This window comes from Bombina bombina, chromosome 2 (assembly GCF_027579735.1).
Source record: "Bombina bombina isolate aBomBom1 chromosome 2, aBomBom1.pri, whole genome shotgun sequence".
Taxonomy (NCBI): Eukaryota; Metazoa; Chordata; class Amphibia; order Anura; family Bombinatoridae; genus Bombina; species Bombina bombina.
Genome location: NC_069500.1, coordinates 1,130,106,958 through 1,130,131,740, shown reverse-complemented (window position 1 = coordinate 1,130,131,740; position 24,783 = coordinate 1,130,106,958).

Below are 24,783 nucleotides of genomic sequence, written 5' to 3'. Positions count from 1 at the left end.
TATAAGGAACTGGTTATAAATGCTTTCCCTTAAGGCCACTAGAGATGGTGGTTTGGCATTCTTCCACCCTTTTAGTATAAGATTCCTCCCTATTAGAATTGCCATCATTACAAATTTTCTACTTTGTAAATGTTCTTTCTTATAATGAAAGAAAAAAATCTGGTCTGCTTGTAAAGTGAATTGGGCTTCATATATCTTACTTAGCCAAAAATTTACCCTACCCCAAAATCTTTGTATCTTAGGGCAGAGCCAGAAGCTATGTATCAGATTTGTACTATTTTGTCTACATTTTGTACAGTATGTTCCTTCCCCAACGCCACCCCACTTGACTATTTTCTCGGGTGTAGTATATGCCATCCACAGTATCTTTATATGTTGTTCTCGCAAAAGAATAGCTAGCGATGCCTCTTTCCACACTTTTCAATATTGTTTGCGCTCTAAGATTCGTAAAGAACATTTCTCTCCATTTTACAACCCCTACCTCAACATGCTGTTTGTGGTTTATATTGTTTACTATATTATATAGAAGTGATATGGAGTATTTGCCATTTTTAATAAGATTAATCACTGGTATTAATGGTGGAAGTTCCCAATTATTCCCTTGTAGCCGTATTAGTTTCACGCAGTAGTGTCTATTTGTAAAAAGGAAAAAAAGTGTCTATTTGGCACAAGAGATTTATTTTTAATTACTTCAAACTCTTCAACCTTCATTGTATCTTGGTTTCTTTTTACTAGCTGAGTAATTTTGGATAATCCCTTCTCTAGCCAGAGTGAGAAAATTTTAGAAGAGAGGCCTTGTTTAAACTCATAGTTCCGTTCAATAGTCAAAAATTGTGATGCAAAAGATTTGATTCCTAAATATCTGCATATCCTATGCCATGCCACAACTGTATCTTTGAAAAAGTCTAATCTTTTAACGTAAGGTGTGGAGATTTTTGGCCTCTAAGTGAAGGATATTTTTTAGGTATAAAGGTTTTATCAAACTATTTTCTATTTCTAGAAGAGTAAAGTGATTACTCTCCAAGAGCCAATCTAGGGCAATCTTTGCCACAGCCACTAGATTATATATTACTATATTTGGAAGTCCCATTCCTAAAAACTCTTTTTTTAAAACTAATTTTTGATAACTGATTCTGGGCTTCTTATTCATCCATATATATTCTTTAATAGCGGAATTAATTATCTTAATCTCATGTTTCTTAATTAGGAGAGGTATATTCTGAAATAAATACAATAGTCTTGGAAGTGTAATCATCTTAAGCAAGTTTATTTTTCCAGAGATAGAGAGTGGAAGGGAAGCCCACCTTTTAAAGAATTTTCACAAAATTGTCTAACTCCATTGCTAATATTGAGGAAATACCGTTCTGTTGGGTCAACAGATATTTTAACCCCCAAATATGTCAGGTGATTGCTTACCTCCCTAAATATCTTGGTTTCTGATTCTTGATTTTTCTGAAACCACAAAACTTCAGGCTTACTTCTATTAATACAATACCCTGAGAAAGAGCCATAGTTTTCTATAATCTGACAGATTTTTATTAAAACTTTTATTTGAGTTTCTAGAAAATACCAACAAGTCGTCATCATATACAGCCAACTGCAAACTCTTACTACCTACTTCAATCCCTTGTATGTTTCTCCTTAAGGCAATCAATAAAGGTTCTAGAGCGATGTTAAAAATTAGGGGTGACAAAGGGCATCCCTACCTTGTCCCTCTTAGGAGGGAGAAGTAAGTTGTTTTGTTATTATTTATGATTATTGTTGCCCTAGATTCTCTGTATAATATCTCAATCATATTAAAACAGTTACCTGCATATCTGAATTTAGTGAGAGAGGTAAGAAGGTGGTCCCATGTAACAGAGTCAAAAGCCTTGCTTGCATCTAGCGATACTATTGAAATATCCTCTTAATTTGTTTTCTTGTTATATTTCTTGTTATACCATTGATCTGAAATTGTTAGAAAAACCTTCATCAAGTTAGTGTTTGAGGATCTTCCTTTCATAAATCCTGTTTGATCAGGATGTATTACAGTGTCTAATGAAGTCTGTATCCTTTTAGCTAATATACTTGTTAAAGGGACACTCAGGTTAAATTACATTTTCATGGTTCAGATACAGCATGTAATTTTAAATAACTTTCCATTTTACTTCCATTAAAAAAAATGTGCACAGTCTTTTATATTTACAATTTTTGAGTCACCAGATCCTACTGAGCATGTGCAAGAATTCACAGACTTTACGTATATGCATTTGTGATTGGCTGATTGCTATCACATGGTACAAGGGGAGTGGAAATATACATAACTTTGAAATTTGTTATAAAAAAAATCTACTACTCATTTGAAGTTCAGACTAAGTGCTATTGCATTGTCTTGTTATCTTGCATTTGTTGATTATGTAAATCTAATGTGTTGACTGGTCCTTTAATATCTTATAGTCAATATTCAAAAGTGAAATTGGCCTATAAGAATCGATTAACTGTGGGTCTTTTCCCGATTTGGGGATTACAATTATTGTAGATTCATTAAAATCTAACGGTTTCAACTGACTGCTCCAGAACTTATTCAACAGAGTAGTTAGCGTGGGTGTTATTTCGCAAGGATTTTATAAAAAAAGATGAGAGACCATCCGCTGCCGCTTTATTATTCGCCATTACTTTAATTGTCTGACTTATTTCCTTTTCTGTGATAGGCTCATTAATTCTCGTTAAATGGTTGATTTCTAACTTCTGATTTATCATTGAATCCCAAAATTTTTCCTTCATATCTAAATTTATAGGTTGTGTTGAATAAAGTTCTGTAAAATGCTCCAGGAAGGCTTTTTGTATGTCCCCTGTGTTAGTCCAAGTATAACCTTTATCTTTAATTTTGTTAATATTGTGTACATCGCTTTATGTTCTCTTTAATTTCATTTTGAATAAAGTAATTATCTCTGGGTTTTTTAGCCTGAATATATATCTTCCAATTATCTATAGTTTTTTCCTGAATATATTTGGAATACTTATTAATTAAGCAATTAGTTACTTGCTGCCTATATAGATTCGTTTTGGCACGGTCTTTTCAATGAGCATCATCTCATACGGAGATCTTTTTGTCTTTTCTTCGTTCCCTCGGTTGGAAGGTGAATCTGGGAAAGAGTTCTTTGATTCCAGCTACAAGGGTAGTGTTCTTGGGGACCATAATAGATTCCCTATTAATGAAGATTTTTCTGACAGAGGTCAGAAAATAAAAAATTCTCAACTCTTGCCTTGCCCTTCAGTAATCTCTTCGGCTGTCTGTGGCTCTATGTTTGGAGTTAATTGGTCTGACGGTAGCTTTCATGGAATTCATTCCATTTGCTCAGTTTCATCTCAGACCCCTGCAGTAATGCATACTTAGACAATGGAATTGGGTCTATTCGGTTCTGTCTCCATGAATAGATCTGGATTAGACCTTCCTGGGTGATTGCGTCCACGGATGCCAGCCTTCTGTGTTGAGGAGCAGTCTGGGGCTCATTGAAGTTTCAGGGTCTATGGAGGAGTCAGTTCTTCCCATAGTCAACTTAGAACTGAGAGAACTCTTCAATACTCTGCTGCCTGGCCTCAGTTAGCTTTGGCCTGGTTTATCGGGTTCCAGTCGGACAACTTTTAATCGGTGGCATACATCAACCACCAAGGGAGGAACTCAGAGTTCCTTGGCCATGTTGGAAGTATTTATTCAGTTGGAATAGACAACTGCTGTCTATCTGTGATCCGCATTCCAAGAGTGGACAATTGGGAAGCATCTTTTCATCCCGGGGAGTGGAAACTTCATCTGGGTAGTGTTTTCCAGTTTGACCCTTAAATGGAGGTGGCCGGAGCTGGATCTTATGGCTTTTTGGCAAAATGCCAAGCTTCCGAGGTACGGTTCAAGGTCAAGGGATCCACAGGCTGTCTTGATAGATGTTCTGGCGGTCCCTTGGATTTTCAGTCTAGCATACCTTTTTCCTCCATTCACTCTCTCTTCCAAGAGTTATTGCTCGGATCAAGCAGGAGAGGGTGTCGGTGATTCTCAAGCACCAGCATGTTTTTGCAGGATCTGGTATGCAGACCTAGTGGAAATGTCATCTCTTCAACCTTGGAGACTTCCTCTGAGGAGGGACCTTCTTCTTCAGGGTCCCTTCCTTCATTTGTTTTTCGTTGCTCTGATGCTGACTGTAAGGAGATTGAACGCTTATTTTTATCTAAGCGTGTGGTTTCAGGGTCAGTCATTGAAACTTTGTTTCAGGCTTGTAAGCCTGTAACTAGGAAGATTTACCATAAGATATGGCGTAAACATCTCTATTGGTGTGCATCCAGAGGTTACTCTTGGAGTAGAGTCAGGATTTCTAGGATTTTGTCCTTTCTCCAGGGGGGTTTGGAGAAGGGTTTGTCGGCTAGTAATCTGAAGGGTTAGATTTCTGCATTGTCCTTTTTGTTGCATAAACTATTTGTGGATGTGCCAGATGTGTAATCTTTTTGTCAGGCTTTGGTTAGAATCAAGCCTGTATTTAAACCTGTTACTCCTCCTTGGAGTTTTAACCTTGTTCTTAGAGTTTTGCAGCAGGCTCCTTTTGAGCCTATGCATTCCTTCGATATTAAGATATCTTGGAGGCTTTGTTTTCTGCAGTTTAATTATCCTTTTCTTATTTTTCATTCTGATAAGGTGGTTCTGCGTACTAGATTAGGTTTCTTGCCTAAGGTTGTTTTTGAACAGGAATATTAATCAGGAGATCATTGTCCTTTCCTTGTGTCCTATTCCTTCTTCTCTTAAGGACCATTTGTTGCACAACCTAGATGTTGTGCGTGCATTATAACTCTATCTACAAGCGACTAATATCTTTCGTCAGTCTTATGCTTTGTTTTCTGAGAAATGCAGGGGTCAGAAGGCGATGGCTACTTCTCTTTCTTTTTGGCTGAGTATTTTTTGTTTGGCCTATGCTGGACAGCAATCTGCTGAGAGAATCATAGCTCATTTCTTGAGGCCTTTTCTTCTTCCTGGGCTTTCAAAAATTAGGCTTCTATGGGTCAGATTTGCAAGGCTTTAACTTGGTCTTCTTGCATACTTTTTTCAAATTCTATACATTTGATTCTTTTGCCTAGACTGGGGTTTTCTTTTGGGAGAAAGGTTCTTTAAAGCAGTGGTGCCTTCTGTTTAGGTTACCTGTCTTGTCCCTCCCTTATCATCTGTGTCCTATAGCTTGGGTATTGGTTCCCACTTGTAATTGATGATTCCGTGGACTCACCATATCTTAGGAAAGAAAACATAATTTATACTTGCCTGATAAATTTATTTATTTCCGGATATGGTGAGTCCACGGCTCACCCTTTTTTTTAAGACAGTTATTTTTAACTAAAGCTTCAGGCACCTCTACCCCTTTGTGTTATCTTCTTTTTCTATTTACCTTCGGCTGAATGACTAGGGGTTATGGGTAAGGGAAGTGACATATATAGCAGTTTTGCTGTGGTTCTCTTTGCCTCCTCCTTCTGGCCAGGAGTGATATTCACACTAGTAATTGATGATTCCGTGGACTCACCATATCCGGAAATAAATACATTTATCAGGTAAGTATAAATTATGTTTTTACATTGTACACTGTATTTCCAAAAGCTACCAACTGAAGAAGCTTTCAGTACCAGCTGGGCTTAGGGCTAACTCTACACTGGCAATTTCTACCTGGGCATTTTAGAGAGACACTGTATTTGATGCTTGTCAAGCAGCTATTGGTAATTCTCCACACACCTTTTCACACTATATATTGGACATTCTTCAGTCTTCTTAAGCTCATTTTGTAAGGAAATTTTTAAGCTCTGTACTTTCATAAATACAAATTTGTTTTAGCAGTATTTTGGTTTCTTAAAGTGAAGATCAATTTTGACGAATTACTGCCCAGTTTTTAATAATCCTATTAAAAACAAGGGCACTTTAATTCATCAAAATTGACATTTCAAGCGTTTTCTTAAAAAAACTTACCTTTTAATCCTGAGAGCCGCTGCAGCGATTCCTCTGCCCGTCGCAAGTCCTCTTCGTGGGTCCAAAATAAAAAAAATCTGGCTTCATCCAATCACAGCGTTCACTCAGGCCATGATCCCCTCAGGGGGAACGCTGTGATTGGAGGAAGCCGGATTGGTCATTTTGACGTAGCAGAGGCTTCCGACGGCCGGGGGAATCGATGGAGCAGCTTTCAGGATTAAAAGGTACATTTTTGAAGAAAACGCTTGAAATTAAAATTTTGATGAATTAAAGTGCCCTTGTTTTTAATAGGATTATTAAAAACCAGGCACTAATTCATCAAAATTGACTTTCACTTTAATGTCTTATTTTTCCCTACCAATTTTTTTTATAGTTACTGCCTTCTTTCTCACCTGGTAAGTATTGGATAGATTTGGCCAAGATAATTAGAAATTAAATCCTCAACAACAGAAATTTATTTTCCTTTATTCCTATTATGGAGATTACTGGGAATGGAGGTGGGAAGGCAGGGAGCTTTCATATTGGTAAAGGGGGCCTGGTTTCTTTCTGTCCAAGCCCCTTCAGAGAGTGTCTCTCAGGTGGTAAGTATCATAAGTATGATCTAGATTATAGGCCAAGGTATAGACATTTCATTTGTTGGTGATTTCATTTCTAATTTCCTGTCAGGATGGTAAGAGTCCATAAGCGCTGTCCTTATTATTATAAAGTGGCAGGGACTTTTTTTGCACTTCTTTTGCATAGCTTTCCAGTGTTTTTAGTTTTTTTTTATCTACTTTGCCATGTGTGTAACTGAGTATGGCAAAGGGAGTTTTTGAAATATGGGGTGAAACAAAGCTCTAGAATGTAGGAGTGTTTTTCCGCCTCTTGGTGGGCAGGAAAACTAATACCACATTATATGATCTTGATAACTGTCACCATCATGAAAGAAATTAATTTATCTTGTAAGTTAGGATGTGTTTCCTGTTGATAGTGGTATGTCATTTTTATGTTTGTTTAATAGTTATTGCTTATAGTCACTATAACTAAGGGAAAAAGTCTTATTTTAGATAAATGATCACTCTTTTTCAGCATGAGGAACATGGTGTCAGAATATACACCCATGTCTCAAATCTAATGCTAAAATTAACATATGTTTGCTATTATTTGCATTACTCAGAAACACAATAAACAAGCAGAAGAATGCAAAATGCAGAATATTCAATTTTTTTAAACATTATATACTTTATTACTCTTATTTAAATAACGGCAGTTCGATATTTTACTACCTATTGAAGATACCAGTATACATATATTACTGCTACCTTTTTAAGTATGAATTGTACACAGCAGGTTTTAATCTTTCTGAAAGTTTAATTAATTTAGAAAAAAAAAAAAAACAGGATCCTTTTTTTTAAATTCATTGGAATTCTTTATAGTGTTTACTCATTCACATTCTAGGATTAAATATTTAAGAGGCAATCATCTCAAAATGGGTGTAGGAAGTAGCAATTACAGTTAAATATAAAACAATCTTTTTTATACAATTGCATATTAAGAGAAAATTCCAGTACCTATAAAAGATTACATATCATGCATTTTGGGACACAACATGAATCAAAATTTCTAAGCTTGTGTAACAAGGATGAACGTTGTTCTGCTTTGCCTTTGACTTATGCAAATGTCATTTAAAACGACAAAAAAAAAAAAAGTATAACCATGGAAACCCCTATGAGTAACATAAGTTTTAGTAATGTTCACATCGTGTTTAATATTCAGATTATAATACATGTGAAATTACCAATAAGAAAATACAGCAGTATAAAAATGTGATAGAAATAGAATAACTATAAATACATTTTTTAAGCAATTTATACTTACTAATTAAAAACACTAACCTCCATATTGGGACTTTTTTAGACTACATCCCAAAACAAACTTTAAAATACACGTTATTGACCTGGTCTTCTCCAATATCTGCTGTATTTCCCATTTCCTAACCTCTAATTTCCATTTAATAACCATCATCTTCTAACCTTTAACCTCCCAATCTCATTCGCCATTCTCCCTATCTCTTCCTTGACCATAGACATACAAAGAACTTTAAGACTTTAGACCTATTACAATATTCCACCAGCATAAAACACTTCTGAGTAGAATATATTTTTCTTTCCCAGATATGGTGGCTGAACAATAAAAAAGTATTCTAATATAAACACTAAACATCAGCCACTCAAATCAAGCTTATTTCTCAAGGTGACTTTTCAGCTGTCAATTTTCTTCTCCACCCTCCTGCTATTGTGCTGATAACCAGCTTCAATTTGGCTTGCCACTAAAGAAATAAAATGAACACACACTTTGTTAAACTATCTCTCTACCTGTATCCAGAGGAGGACATATAAAACATCTTATCTTTATCTAACAAGTTAAACTCACCCTCTCCCAATGTCTGCCACTCTTTGCAACGCTGATCCCAACCCTAACTTATCTTTTCAACTTCTCACCACTAGCACATTTCCTAATCCTTTCATGCATTTGCTTAACACACCCACACTAAAAGAGCCCTATCTTTAACTGACATTCAGCAAAATTACAAGGTTTGCAGTACGGCTGTACCACTGAATAATTGGCCATTGCGTGTGGAATATGGAGGTCTCCCGTATTACAAGTTGCGGTGGTATGGCTTTAACCCCTAGCATTTTAGCCTTTACGCAACTCTCCATTCCGCACTCAAAAAATGACTTTTAAGTAATACAGGGTGTGCAGTTCAGCTATAACGCCTAGCGTTATAGCTTATACCGCCGCAATCCATTCCGCTATCTGAGACCAGTAGTTATGGATTTTGCAAAACAAAAATGTTTCACAAAACTCATAACTAAAATGTTATAAAGTACACCAACACCTATAAACTACCTATAAACCCCTAAACCGCCACCCCTCCGCATCGCAAACACTATATTAACCCTATTAACCCCTAAACCGCCAGCCCCCACATCGCTAACACCTAATAAAGTTATTAACCCCTAAACTGCCGGGCCCCCACATCACTACTACTATAATAAACCTATTAACCCCTAAACCGCTGGCCCCCACATCTCTACTAATAAAATAAACCTATTAACCCCTAAACCACCGGCCCCCACAACGCAATAAACCTTATTAAACTATTAACCCCTAAACTACCATTCCCCCACAACGCAAATACTAATTTAATCACTAAGCTCCCCAACCTAACACCCCCTAAATTAACCCCAATCACATAAAATAAAAAAATACTAAGTTAAAATTAAAATAAAAAATCCTAAAATTAATTGAAAAAAAAACTAAGATTACATTTAAATAAATAAATCTAAAATTACAAAATATAAAAAAGTTTAAAATTACAGAAAAAAATAAACCAAATTATCAAAAATAAAAAATTAAACCTAATCTAATACCCCTATAAAAATAAAAAAGCCCCCAAAATAAAAAACACTACCTAATCTAACACTAAGTTACCAATAGCCCTTAAAAGGGCCTTTTGTAGGGCATTGCCCTAAATTAAAGGGACAGTCAAGTAAAAAAAACTTTTAATGATTTAAATAGGGAATGTAATTTTAGACAACTTTCCAATTTACTTTTATCACCAACTTTGCTTTGTTCTCTTGGTATTCTTAGTTGAAATCTAATTCTAGCGGGTTCATATGCTAATTTCTTAGACCTTGAAGACTGCCTCTAATCTAAATGCATTTTGACCACTAGAGGGCATTACTTCATGTGTTTCATATCGATAACATTGAGCTCATGCACATGTAGTTACCCTGGAGTGAGCACTGATTGGCTAAAAATCAAGTCTGTCAAAAGAACTGAAATAAGGGGGCAGTTTGCAGAGGCTTAGATACAAGGTAATCACAGAGGTAAAAAGTATATTAGTATAACTGTGTTGGTTATGCAAAACTGGGCAATGGGTAATAAAGGGATTATCTTTCTTTTTAAACAACAAAAATTCTTGTGTTGACTGTACCTTTGAACAGCTCTTTTACCTCAAATATACAAATTAACTCCTTATTTATGCACCCGGTTTAGCGCACAACTTGAAATTTTGCAGATTTTGCCTTATACAATTATTTACTTAACGTCAACAAATCAGGCTTCTGCGCTAAGCTCTCCACTGAACCGGTATTTACAAAGGTAACTAATGAATTAGGGCCCAATTGTCTAAAAATCTCCCTGGTGAATGATCTAAAGCCACTTTTTACCCTAAAAACAGGATGTCTTGGTAAGATGTCTATTCTGCAATTTCATAAGGAAAGGAGATGCATACATTAAAAAAAGCACACAATGAAAATCGTAATTTAAAAATCCCACTAAATGGATAGTTGAACCATGCACACATAAATATGCAAGAAAAAAAATGTATTTTATCAAAATATAAAATTTGTATGTAAATTACACAGAAATAAATTGTATTAACCACTTCGCTACTGGGAATTTCAGAGAAAAATGCCAAAAATACCAGATCATTTTTAGTATTTTGCTATCACTCAATTTAAACAGAAATAGAGCCTTGTTTTTTTGTATTTACCTACTAAAACTATATATATATTTCTCTTACTTGGTGTATTCAGTCCACTGATTCATCCTTACTTGTGGGATATTCTCAATCCCTACAGGAAGTGGCAAAGAGAGCACACAGCAAAGCTGTCCATATAGCTCCCCTCAGGCTCGGCCCCCCCAGTCATTCTCTTTGCCGCTCTAACAAGTAGCATCTCCATGGGAGGGTAAAGAGTATGTGGTGTTAGATTTGTAGTTTTTATTTCTTCAATCAAGAGTTTGTTATTTTAAAATAGTGCCGGTTTGTACTATTTACTCGGAGGCAGAAAGTGATGAAGATTTCTGCTGAGAGGAAAAAGATTTTAGCATGTTGTAACTAAAATCCATTGCTGATCCCACACAGGACTGTTGAGTACCGGAGAACTTCAGTTGGGGGGAACAGTTTGCAGGCTTATACTGCTTAAGATATGTTCAGTCATTTTTTCTAACAAGACTTGGTAGTGCTAGAAGACTGACAGAAATCCCATGAGGGAAGGTAAGCCATTTTCTGAGACACAGTATAGAATGATGGCTTCAGTTAAGGGCTTTAATACTGACAGACACTGTGATGGGCTAAATTGATTACTTTATTAAGGTAATCTTATATTTATTAAGCGTTTTAGACGTTGGAAACACTTTTTGGGGATATTTTTATGCCTGGCATTTTGTAAGACAGCTAATCTGACTCAGAAAGGCCCCATAACTCTGGAGTAATGAAGGAGGGGGCCTCATTTTTGCGCCTCAAGTGCGCAGTTGATTTGCAACACAGCTCCATGCAGCTTCATGTGCAGAGCCTTAAGAGAACAGGAGGACTTCAGGGAGGCTTAATTTACACCTGCAAATAACCCTAAAGGAAGGTAAAGCCACAGCAAAGACTGTGGCATCGTACTGTAGTGGGTTAAACCGGGTGTTTACTTCATTTTGCTCCGGTTTGGGCATTAAGGGGTTAATTGATTTGAAAATTTGTGTGCAACCATTTCAAAGCATTAGGATCATGTGGTGAAAATTTCATTACGATTGGATGTTTTTTTGATGATTTGGTAAAAAAGTGTGTGCTTTTATTATTTAAAGAGACAGTAACGTTTTTTCAAAAAGTATTTTTTTCAATATTTTAGTGTTGTCTGAGCCTTCAGATAGACCTTGTTCTTTATGTTCAGAAGCCATGGCAGTATCCCCATTGCATTTATGTTTAAAGTGTGCCAAAACATCTAAGCATTTTAAAGATCATCCAGTGACAATTAAAAATGCTGCCCAAGATGATTCCTTAACGGAGGGTAATGAGGATAGTCCTTCTTCCTCCCCCCACGTGTCTACACCAGTTACGCCCGCGCAAGCGATGCCTAGTACCTCTAGCGCATTGGCCCCTATTACTTCACAACAATTAGCAGCAGTAATGGATAATTCCCTTGCAGCATTTTTATCCAAACTGCCAGTTTTTCCAAGAAAGTTTTAAATACAGAGGATGAGCAATCTGAAGCTTTGGATAATTTATCTGTAGTACCCTCACAAAACTCAGAGGTAGCAGTGAGGGAAGGTCTGTCTGAGGGAGAAATTTCTGACACAGGAAAAGTTTCTCTGCAGGCAGAGTCAGATTCCTTAGCGTTTAAATTTAAGCTGGAACACCTCCGCGTCCTGCTTAAGGAGGTTTTAGCTACGCTGGATGATTGTGACCCCATGGTGGTCCCTGAAAAATTGTGTAAAATGGACAGATTTTTAGAGGTCCCGGTATACACTGAGGCATTTCCGATCCCAAAGAGGGTGGCGGATATTGTGACTAAGGAGTGGGAGAGACCAGGTGTACCCTTTGTTCCCCCACCTATCTTTAAGAAAATGTTCCCCATAAACGACCCTAGGCGGGACGCGTGGCAGACGGTCCCTAAGGTAGAGGGGGCTGTTTCAACACTTGCTAAACGTACAACTATACCAATAGAGGACAGTTGCGCTTTCAAAGATCCTATGGATAAAAAATTGGAAGGATTTCTGAAGAAAATTTTTGCTCAGCAAGGTTTTCTTCTTCAACCAATTGCCTGCATTATTCCGGTAACTACTGCTGCGGCTTTTTGGTTTGAAGCCTTGGAGGAGTCGCTCCAAAGGGAGACTTCTTACAATGAGGTCATGGATAGAATTCATGCTCTAAAGCTGGCTAATTCTTTTATTACTGATGCCGCTCTCCAATTAGCTAAGCTAGCGGCAAAAAATTCAGGTTTTGCCATCATGGCGTGCAGAGCGCATTGGCTCAAATCATGGTCGGCCGATGTGTCATCCAAAATGAAACTGTTAAATAGTCCCTTCAAGGGGAAGACCCTATTTGGCCCAGAGCTGAAAGAAATTATTTCGGATATCACTGGGGGAAAGGGCCATGCCCTTCCACAAGATAGGCTGTTTAAGGCCAAAAACAAGGCTAATTTTCACTCCTTTCACAACTTCAGGAGCGGACCGGCTGCAACCTGCTGCAAAGCAAGATAACACTTCACAGCCCAAAGCAACCTGGAAACACTTGCAGGGCTGGAATAAGGGTAAACAGGCCAAGAACCCGGCTCCTGCTACCAAGACAGCATGAAGGGGTAGCCCCCGATCCGGGATCGGATCTAGTAGGGGGCAGTCTTTCCCTCTTTGCTCAGGCTTGGGCAAGAGATGTTCCAGATCCCTGGGCATTAGAAATAGTTGCTCAGGGGTATCTTCTAGAATTCAAGGATTCTCCCCCAAGGGGAAGGTTCCACATTTCTCGTTTGTCTTCAGACCAAACAAAGAAACAGGCGTTCTTACGCTGTGTAGAAGATCTACTAAAAATGGGAGTGATACACCCAGTTCCAATTGCAGAACAAGGACTGGGCTTTTACTCAAACCTGTTCGTAGTTCCCAAAAAGGAAGGAACTTTCAGGCCAATCCTGGATCTAAAAATTCTAAACAAATTCCTCAGAGTTCCGTCTTTCAAGATGGAAACCATTCAGACAATCTTGCCGATGATCCAGGAAGGTCAATATATGACTACCGTGGATCTAAAGGATGGACAAAGATCCTTTCTGGACAAACATTACCAGTTCATGGCCTTTCCTTTCGGGTTGGCCACCGCTCCCAGAATTTTCACAAAGGTGCTAGGGTCCCTTCTAGCGGTACTAGGACCGCGGGGCATTGCAGTAGCACCTTACCTAGACGAAATATTAATACAGGCGTCGTCCTTTCACAGAGCCAAGGCTCATACGGACATCGTTCTGGCCTTTCTAAGGTCTCACGGGTGGAAGGTGAACGTAGAAAAGAGTTCTCTGTCCCCGCTCACAAGGGTTCCCTTTCTGGGAACACTAATAAACTCGGTAGAAATGAAAATCTTTCTGACAGAGGTCAGGAAGTCAAAACTGTTGAATACTTGCTGAGTTCTTCATTCCATTCCTCGGCCTTCCGTGGCTCAGTGCATGGAAGTAATTGGTTTAATGGTTGCGGCAATGGACGTAGTCCCTTTCGCCCGAATCCATCTCAGACCACTGCAGCTGTGCAGGCTCAAACAGTGGAATGGAGATTACGCAGATTTGTCTCCTCAAATTCAAATGGATCAAAAAACCAGAGACTCTCTTCTCTGGTGGTTGTCTCAAGATCACCTGTCTCAGGGAATAAGTTTCCGCAGACCGGAGTGGATCATTGTCACGACCGATGCCAGTCTGGTAGGCTGGGGTGCGGTCTGGAACTCCCTGAAGGCTCAGGGACTTCTCCCGATAAACATTTTGGAGCTGATAGCGATATTCAATACGCTCCAGGCGTGGCCTCAACTAGCAGAGGCCAAATTCATCAGATTTCAGTCGGACAACATCACGACTGTAGCGTACATCAATCATCAGGGAGGAACAAAGAGTTCCCTAGCGATGAAGGAAGTATCCAAGATTATCAAATGGGCAGAGGATCACTCCTGCCATCTATCTGCAATTCACATCCCAGGGGTAGACAAGTGGGAGGCGGATTTTCTAAGTTGTCAGACTTTCCATCCGGGGGAGTGGGAACTCCACCCGGAGGTTTTTGCTCAGCTGACCCAGCTTTGGGGCATTCCAGAGTTGGATCTGATGGCATCCCGTCAGAACACCAAACTTCACCTTTACGGATTCAGATCCAGGGATCCCAAGGCGGCATTGATAGATGCATTAATAGCGCCTTGGTCATTCAGTCTAGCTTATGTCTTTCCACCGTTTCCTCTTCTCCCTCGGCTAATAGCCAGAATCAAACAGGAGAAGGCTTCGGTAATTCTGATAGCGTCTGCGTGGCCACGCAGGACTTGGTATGCAGACCTAGTGGACATGTCATCAGTCCCACCATGGAAACTGCCATCGAGGCAGGATCTTCTAATCCAAGGTCCTTTCAAGCATCCAAATCTAGTTTCTCTGCAACTGACTGCTTGGATATTGAACGCTTAATCCTAGCTAAGCGGGGTTTCTCTGAATCAGTTATAGATACTCTGATACAGACCAGAAAGCCTGTCACCAGGAAAATTTACCATAAGATATGGCGGAAATATCTTTGTTGGTGTGAATCCAAGGGTTACTCGTGGAGTAAGGTTAGGATTCCAAGGATATTGTCTTTTCCCCAAGATGGTTTGGAGAAAGGTCTGTCAGCTAGTTCCTTAAAGGGACAGATATCTGCTCTGTCTATTCTGTTACACAAGCGTCTGGCAGCTGTACCAGACGTTCAGGCGTTTGCACAGGCCCTAGTTAGAATCAAGCCTGTCTACAGACCTGTGGCTCCTCCATGGAGTCTAAATTTAGTTCTTTCAGTTCTTCAAGGGGTTCCGTTTGAACCTTTGCATTCCATAGATATCAAGTTATTATCTTGGAAAGTTTTGTTTTTAGTAGCTATTTCTTCTGCTCGGAGAGTTTCAGAATTGTCTGCTTTACAGTGTGATTCCCCCTATCTGGTGTTCCATGCAGATAAGGCTGTTTTGCGTACTAAACCTGGTTTCCTTCCAAAGGTGGTTTCTAATAAGAATATTAACCAGGTAATCATTGTTCCTTCTCTGTGCCCTAATCCAGTTTCTAAGACGGAACGACTGTTGCACAATCTTGATGTGGTTCATGCTTTAAAGTTCTATTTAAAAGCAACTAAAGATTTCAGACAAACATCATCCTTGTTTGTTGTGTATTCTGGTAAGAGTAGAGGTCAGAAAGCGACTGCTACCTCTCTTTCATTCTGGCTGAAAAGCATCATCCGATTGGCTTATGAGACTGCTGGTAAGCAGCCTCCTGAACGAATTACAGCTCATTCCACCAGAACTGTGGCTTCCACATGGGCTTTCAAGAATGAGGCTTCTGTTGAACAGATTTGTAAGGCAGCGACTTGGTCTTCACTGCATACATTCGTCAAATTTTACAAATTCAATACTTTTGCTTCTTCGGAGGCTATTTTTGGGAGAAAGGTTTTGCAAGCAGTGGTGCCTTCCGTTTAGGTTACCTGACTTGTTCCCTCCCTTCATCCGTGTCCTATTGCTTTGGTATTGGTATCCCACAAGTAAGGATGAATTCGTGGACTGAATACACCAAGTAAGAGAAAACAGAATTTATGCTTACCTGATAAATTACTTTCTCTTACAGGTGTATTCAGTCTATGGCCCGCCCTGATATTTAAGTCAGGTTCAAATTTAATTTACAATAACTACAGTCACCACTGCACCCTATGGTTCTCCTTTTTCTCCTAACCGTCGGTCGAATGACTGGGGGGGGCGGAGCCTGAGGGGAGCTATATGGACAGCTTTGCTGTGTGCTCTCTTTGCCACTTCCTGTAGGGATTGAGAATATCCCACAAGTAAGGATTAATCCGTGGACTGAATACACCTGTAAGAGAAAGTAATTTATCAGGAAAGCATAAATTCTGTTTTTTAAGTAGACAACCCAAAGTATTGACATAGGCCAGTTTTCATTTATTTCCTGCCACCATTTTCCTGCCAAATGCGATCATATAAAAAAAAGTTAAATACATACTGCTTGTGCAATCATGACACAAATTACTGTAAAAGTTTCTCTGGGATTCCCTTTGTTTGGAAATAGCAGACATCCATTGTTTTTTGGTAATTAAAAAGGTCACTGATTGCAGCTGTGCACCACAGTTCGGAAATTCTTGGCAGTGAAGGGGTAAATTAATTAGCTACTAAGGAAAATAGTATACTAATGTAGGTATTACCCTCCTACCCATCTACCTCCATGATCCCCTCCCAAATAGCTCTTATTCCCCCACCCATACTCATCCCTTCCATCTTAGGTACTGACAGTCTGCCAGGATGCAGTTTAGGGCTTATATATTCTTTCTCTGCAGTTTATTGATCCCTCATCAAACCTTCCACTTCCCTGATCCCTCCCAAACAGCTCTCTAAATCCCACTAGTGGCTGCCATCTTTGGTACTTTCTGCCATTCCCTAATTTGTGTGTATTTTGTTTTTATTATTTTATTTATATATTTTTTTCTGCTGCTGGGCCACCCATCTTCCCTCCCACATATCTCTCCGGCACCGATCGTACTCCCTTATGAAGAGAGATGCAGCTAAGGAACAGCAGCTCTTGGCTGGGCTTCAGCTTTTGGGTCAGCATGTGTTGGGTTAGCACATGTATGCCCTGTAGTACAGGCACGCCGGGTTTTGGTAAGCTAATATTCCTTTTAACAGCTTAGTTTAACAGCTTAGTTTTAGCAAGCATTCTCTTATTCAGCTATCCCTGCTTCGGGTGTGGAGTCTACTGCTTTATTTTTGTTTCTGCTTACCACGTATTAGACCTGTAAGTGCAATTAAGCTTCTTTAGCAGGGGGGTACGTTTTCCATTCCTCAATATCTATTTTTTATGCTTTTGTAGTTTAATGCTATAATGGGTCTTCTGATATTGTTTCCTACAAATATTAAGTGTGTGTATTGTAAAAAAGATTATTTATCTTCTCCAGCTTTTTTATGTAACTCATATTTAAAAAAGCTAATGCATTCTGACCAGCCTAATGCTGATTCTATGGGTATTACTACTCCTTTTGTTTGTTCCTTATAGTGGATCTCTATAGATTTTTCTTACGGTGTGAAAGACTCTCATCAAATCTACAATTTATGAAATATTTGCAACTCTCCTGCCTTCAAGTATAAGTAAAATGTCAGTTCAGAATTAACCTTCTACCAGTGCTATGCCTTCTGAGGCTACAGATAATCCTGTTCTGTCTTCAGAAGGAGAAATTTCTTCTGAGGATCAGCAATCTTCTTCTGATGTTGAACCTGATTCATTTTCTCTTTTATTTAAAGTTGAACATAATTATTCTCTTTTTAAAGAGGTTTTACTTACTTCATGGGTAAACGACTCTAAGGGTTCTGATGATAAGCCTGTTAACCGTTTAGATTCAGTATTTAGAACTGTTGCTAAAACTCCTGAAGTTTTTCCTATTCCAGATGTTGTCTCTGAAATAGTTTCTGGGGATTGTTCTAAGGCAGGCCATTTTTTTAATCCTTCTGCAAGATTTAAGAAGTTATATTCTTTACCTGTGGGAGACTGCCCCTAAAGAAGATGGGGCAATTTCTACTCTGGCTAAGTATACTACTATCCCTTTGGAAGACAATACTTCTAATAAGGATCCTTTAGATAGGAAGTTAGAATCCTTTCATAGAAGGGTCTTTCTGCAAGCAGGTTATTTGTTTAGGTCAGCTATCTCTTTTGCTGATGTAGCTGCTGCTTCTTCTTACTGGTTTTCTAGTCTTTCAGAGAAGAAGATTCTGCAAGTGAAGATTTTTAAAGTGCTAAATTCCATTATTTGTGATACTGTATTTGACATTATTAATAATAATAATAATAATGTTAAAACATGTCTTTGTCAGTTCTTTCTAGAAGAACTTTATGGTTTAAATCCTGGTCTGCTGATATGGTGTCTAAATTCAGACCTTTATCTCTTTCTTTTCAGGGAAAAAAATGCTTGGTTCTGATTTGAATTCTATAATTTCTACAGTTACTGAAGGTAAAGGGGCTTTTCTTCCTCAGGTCCAAAAAAATCTAAAGCCTCCAATATTTTCCATTCATTTGTCAGAACAAGGAACAGAAAGTTGAATCCTCCTCTCCGAAGCAAAGCCCATCTGTCCTAGTCTGGAGGCCTAGTGCTAATTGGAACAGACCTAAGCAAGCCAAAAACTCCACCCATACTTCCAAGTCTGCATAGAGGTGCAGGCCCTGATCCAGTGGGTCTGGTAGAGAGCAGGATATGCCTTTTATGGGAAGCTTAGTTTCAGTCTGTTCCAGATCCTAGGTTTCTGAATATAGTTTCTCAGGGTTATAGGATAGGTTTCAGAACAAGGCCCACCCATACTTCCAAGTCTGCATAGAGGTGCAGGCCCTGATCCAGTGGGTCTGGTAGAGAACAGGTTATGCCTTTTATGGGAAGCTTAGTTTCAGTCTGTTCCAGATCCTTGGTTTCTGAATATAGTTTCTCAGGGTTATAGGATAGGTTTCAGAACAAGGCCCTCCCAGAGGTAGTTTTTTTTCTGTCCATTATTCCAATGAATCCCTTAAAGGCCCAAGCATTTTTTAATTCAGTTTCAGATATGGAAATGATAGAATTGATTGCTCCGGTTTCTTTGCAGGAACAGAGGATGGGATTGTATTCCAATTTCTTAATTGTTCCAAAAAACAAGAGTACTTTCAGACCTGTTCTGGATCTGAAAGCTCTGAACAAGTTTGTCAGAATTTCTACTTTCATATTGGAAACTATGCGAACTGTAAAAGCCTTTTGTTCAGCAAGGTCAGTTTATGTCCACAATATATTTAAAGGATGCTTATCTTCATGTTCCAATTCACAGGGAACATTACCAGTTTGTGAGGTTTACCTTTCAAGACCAGAATTTTCAGTTTGTTGGTCTACCAATTAGTCTGGCTCCAGATCCAGGAATTGTCATAAATGTTCTGGGTGCCATACTGTCTGTAATCAGACCTCAGAGTATTGCAGTATTTCCTTACCTGGATGATATCTTAGTTCAAGCTCCATCTATAAAATTTAGCAGAATCTCACACCAACAGACTGTTGTTGTTTCTTCAATAGCATGGTTGGAAGATAAATTTTCTTTGGTGCCTCAGACAAGGGTTACTTTTCTGGGGTTTCAAATTTATTGTCTCAATGAGTGTTTCTCTAACAGATCAGAGAAGGCTAAATTTGATGTCAGTTTGCCAGAACCCTCAGTCTCTCTATTTTCTCTCTGTTGCTCTTTTTATGAAAGTATTAGGTCTTATGATTGCATCAAATGCAATTCCATTTGCTCATTTTCACGTGAGACCTCTTAAACTTTGTATGCTTAGTCAGTGGTCAAGGGATCATACTCAGCTGTCGCAAAATATTTTTCTGGATTACAGAACAAGTCAGTCTCTGACTTGGAGGCTAGATCATCAGTTCATTATTCAGGGGTCTTTTTCGATCATCCTATCTGGACTGTGATCCCTTCACATGCAAGTCTTTCATGCTGGGGAGCGGTTTGGGGGTCTCTGAGAGCACAAGGGGTTGGGGCTCCTCGGTAGGCAAGGTTGCCAATAAATGTTCTAAAACTTTGTTCTATTTTCAGTGATCTTCAGACTTGGCCTCTGTTGAGAAGGGAGTCTAATATCCACTTTCAATCAGACATACAGTGGCATATATCAATCATCAGTTTCCTAGCCATGAAGGAAAAGTCTCAAATCCTCTCATGTGCAGAAGCCAATTACTGTCTAGTCTCTGCAGTTCATATTCAAGGAGTGAGCAATTGGGAAGCAGATTTCCTGTCGTCAATCTCTGCATCCAGGAGAATGGTCTCTTCACCAGGATGTATTCAATCAGATTGTGGATCTTTGGGGTCTCCCAGAGAAGGATCTGATGGATTCTTGTTTACACAATAAACTTTCCAAAGACTATGTGACTTCCAGGGACACTTAGGCAGGGTTAATGGATGCTATGGTAGCTCCGTGGTCATTTTGGCTAGTTTGTTTTTCCTTTTCTGTTTCTTCTTCCCAGAGTGATTACCAAGATCAGGCAAGATAAATCATCAGTGATCTTGATTGCTCTGGCTTGGCCTCACAGAGTTTGGTATGCAGATCTGGTTCAGATGTCCAGGTGCCCTTCATGGTCACTTCCTTTGCGTTTAGACCTTCTGATTTATGGTCCATTTTTCCATCAAGGTCTCCTATCTCTAAGCTTGATGGCATGGAGATTGAATGGGTTGTTCTCAGGCAGAGAGGTTTTTCTGGTTCTGTTATTAAGACTTTGATGCAGGCCCACAAGCCTGTTACTAGGAAGATTTATCATAAGTTCTGGAGGGACTTTATTTCTTGTTGTATGGATCATGTTTTTTTCCTGGAATTATTTCAGAATTCCTAGTATTTTGCAGTTTTTGCTGGATGGTTTAGATACGGGGTTATCTACCAGAACTTTGAAAGGTAAGATTTCTGCTATTTCAGTTTTGTTCCACAATATGATTGCTAATCTTCCTGACATTCATGGTTTTGTTCAAGCCCATGCATTTGGTGGATATTAATCTTCTTTATTTGAAGTTGTTTTTTATATATATATCTCTTCTGCTAAAAGAGTCTGAGTTGTCTGCTTTTTTATGTAAGCATCCTTATTATATTTTTCAACAGGGTAAGGCAGTTTTGAGAAAAAAAAATTACTTTTTACCAAAGGTTGCATCTTCAGATAACATAAGTCGGCAGATAATTGTCCCTTATTTATGTCCTAATCCTCTGAGTTCTTCAGAAAGGCTTCTTCATAGCTTGGAGGTTGTAAGAGCCCTGAAGTGCTATGTAGATGCTACTAAGGATTTAGGGGCAGCAATCTTCTGCCATTTCTTTGACTTCTTGGTTGAAACTTTTGATTCACAAGGCTTACTTGGAGGTGGGACAGCCTCCACCTAAATGGATTACTGCCCATTCGACCAGATCAGTTGGCACTTCTTGGGCTTTTAAGAATGCAACTACTTCATCTGAGGCAGTCTTTGGTAGAAATGTCCTTCAGGCAGTTGTACCTAATGAATTCATTTTGTTCATGGTGGTTAGCGTCTACAAGACCCCACCTTGTTTTTTTGGTGCTGGTTTAATTATTTTTCTGCTCATCTTTTTTCCCTTGTCCTATTATTTTACTCATTTATTTTTCTATCTTTCTTGCTTTGCTATACGTCAGACTAGTTTACCAGTGAGGTGGGAGGGGTTTTATAGAGCTTTTGGGGTTTGGGAATCTTTGCTTCCTCATTGTGACAGGGAAGAGTAATGGATTCTCAGCACCATGAAAGAAATACATTTATCAGGTAAGCATAAAATTGTTTATTTTAATATAAAATGCTTTCTCTATATGGCTCATGTAATTTTGTCACCTATATCGATCACTGTTTTTCTCTGGGTTTTTTTTCCAGATGTTATATTTATCCCAGACCAGATCCTTCTTCATTCAAAAACGTTTTTTTCAGTTCATCACCCTTCTCTTTCTTTTCTTTGTCCTGGATTTCCTCTGTACGCTTTTATTATTTCTCTCACTTTTACCAGTAGATATGACTTTTGTGATTTTAATTTCTTCTTAAAGGGACAGTCTAGTCAAAATTAAACGTTCAAGATTCAGATAGGGCATGTAATTTGAAACAACTTTCAAACTTACCTTTATCAACAAATTTGCTTTGTTCTCTTGGTATTCTTAGTTGAAAGCTAAACCTAGGTAGGTTCATATGCTAATTTCTAAGCCTTTGAAGGCTGCCTATTATCTGAATGCATTTGACAGGTTTTCACAGCTAGAGGGTGTTAGTTAACGTGTGCTATATACATAACATTGTGCTCACGCCCATGGAGCTACTTATGAGAGGGCTCTGATTGGCTAAAATGCAAGTCTGTCCAAAGAACAAAAATAAGTGGGCAGTCTGCAGAAGCTTAGATACAAGGTAATCACAGAGGTAAAACCCTGTTTGTTATGCAAAACTGGGAAATGGGTAATAAAGGGATTATCTATCTTTTTAAACAATAACAATTCTGGAGTAGACTCCATTTAATTTAGAATAGATTTTTATACTTTTTTATTTCATTATTCTACAGTTTTGCATTAATTTTATTTCTACAGATGATGAAATAGCTGCAATTTTGATATAATTTCCTGATTATAATACTTTGCTTTCTGCAATATTTAATTATATTGCTTCAAAACCTGCTCATTTCTGTTGGTATGACAACCATTTCTCTGGATGTTCAGCTCTTTGGGAATTCAGAGCTTCACTAGATGACAGGAGTTTAGCAAAAACGTGTACATCCAAGTATTTACATCACTATGATTTCATTACTAAATTGCACTAACTTAAAGGTAGGCTTTACATTTTTAAAATAAAGAATTCTGATAGTACTGTTGGATTTCTCATTTGGCAATATAGACAACTGCTTAGGAGGTTTTATCCCAGAGAGGAGCCTTTTTGACTGGACGTTTGATAAAACTTTACAAAATATTTTATCCTGCATCAAATATTTAGCATTACTGTCTGTTTTTCTTCATAGCCAATCAGAAACTGTAGTAGAGATATTTGGGTTTCTTAAAAAAAAAAAATTTTGGGGATGTAAATAGTGGCAAAGTGTAGGTTTAGAAGTCATAGAGTGTTAATATAGTTTCTGCCTAGGCACAATGTAAATAATCTTAAAGGAACATTAAACCCCAAAATTTAAATTTTATAATTTAGATAGAGCATACATTATTAAACAACTTTCCATTATACTTCTATTATAAATTTTGCTTAATTTTTTAGGTATCCTTCATTGATCTAGCAGAAATGCACTACTGGTATCTAGCTGACCACAATGGTGGTCCAATGACAAGAAGCCTATATATGCAGCCACCATTTCACCAATTAGCAGCTAGCTCCCAGCTTCTAAGTCTACTTAGATATGCTTTTTCAACAAAGTACAGCAAGGAAGCACAGAAAATTAGTTAAAAGTAGTACATTAAAAAGTTGCTTTAAATTGTTTGCTGAATCTGAATCATGAAAGAAAAATTTGGGGTTTCATGTTTCTTTTAGAATAAAAGTGTTAGTATACACTGTAGTACTAGTTCATAGAAAATGGCAGGCCCATTAGCTGATACTCTGGATGCTATAGAGTAGGGCTCCAGTACAATACCCTTTCTAGTATGCATTGTACATATGTGAACTCTGTCTGTTAGCCAAATACAGCAAACAACACATATTTATCTAGCAAGTAAATTAAGACAACACAAAATAATTCATGTTTTCACATTGCCCAAGTAGCATGCATGACTTTTCAACAGAAATGAAATGTGTGATTTTTTATAAATGATCTCAACTAAAATAATGATGCACTTGCAAACGTATCATGTTTTTGTGCTTATATAACCATTACCATGGAAACTAAAACTGTAACCTGGATCTTCTCTACATAAGTAAGCTAGCACTGCTTTTAAATTATTTAATGAATCATCTAGTTGCAAATTTTTATGTGTGGACAATGTCTGTTATTAGCATCTATTTGCATTTTGTTTAAAATGTCAGTTTTCCTAAAGATAACATAATGATGATTATGATGAACAAAGTATTTCATTGCCAATAATTTAACTATTTAAAAAACCTAGGATTATCATTTTTCTATGCATCTATTTAAGTATGACTTAATTTTTTTTATCAGACACTAGCTCACTTTACAATGAGCTCTGTAAAAACAATTCCTTTCTTTTGAGCATGTTACTTCCTTTGCTGATGTCCTATGCACCCAGGTAAGGGTTTAGTTATAGGTGTAGGGGTTAGGTTAAACTCTTTGTTGTCAGACAGAACTAAAATAGATCATAAGTTCAGATCCCAGGAAATATTCATCCCCATATGTATGTGGGTTAGAGGAACAGACATGTAAATAGTATCAAAACATCTTACAGTGTTCTATATAAAACCGTAAGCATTCCTAATAAAACATAACTACTAAACTAGTTATGTATAGGCTGAAGTTAAAAAATAATCCAATAGACAAAATCCTCTGACAGGATATATTATAACAAGCTTTTTTTATTTTTTTTTATTGGCTATTATGAATATTAAAGGGATAGAAAAGTCAAAATTAAACTTGCATGATTCAGATAGAGCATGTCATTTTAAGACACTTTTACATTCACTTCTATTTTCAAATGTGCTTTGTTCTCTTGGTATCCCTTGGTGAAACAGAATACGCACATATCCTACACTAGTGGAAGCTAGTTGCCGATTGGTGCCTGCACACATTTTGTCTTGTAATTGGCTGACTATATGTCTTCAGCTAGCTGCCAGTAGTGCAGTGTTGTTATTTTGTCAAAGGTTAACA